Genomic DNA, 544 nt, shown 5'->3' on the forward strand with positions numbered 1-544 from the left:
ACAATAGAGGGAAATATCTTGTTCTTTAAAAATATAATGAAATGTGGTGTAGATGTGTAAATGATGTATGAAAATTTAATTGATTTATGAAGGTTTTATTTACATGATTTAATTTAAAAATGAAATTTAATAATAATAAGAAGGGAAAATATATAACACATCCTCCAAATGAACGAACAGAACAAGAGCAACAAATTACGATGTTGCGGGTTGTTGTGTGTGGCTGAGGGGGAGTATGGAGACGAGAGAGAAACAAAATGGATAAGTGAAAAGGTGGATTAGGGTTAGACAAGGGTTTCTGATTTTTTTTTTTTTTCAATTAGGGCAACAGTAGGGATGACAGAGAAATGTTGGAGTGAGAGAGATGAAAGAGAAAAGGTTGAGAGGAATGAGGGAGGTGATTATGGGTTTTGGGGGTTTCTTTTTTTTTTTAGTTTTGAAAATGAAAATTATTTAAATATCCTTGACCATAAAACTTAGAATCATGATAAATGAGGGTATTTTTGTCTACTATAATCCGGTACACATTGTTAAAACGTACCAA

The sequence above is a fragment of the Vigna radiata genome, chromosome 4 (genome assembly GCF_000741045.1).
Source record: "Vigna radiata var. radiata cultivar VC1973A chromosome 4, Vradiata_ver6, whole genome shotgun sequence".
In the NCBI taxonomy this organism is placed as follows: domain Eukaryota; kingdom Viridiplantae; phylum Streptophyta; class Magnoliopsida; order Fabales; family Fabaceae; genus Vigna; species Vigna radiata.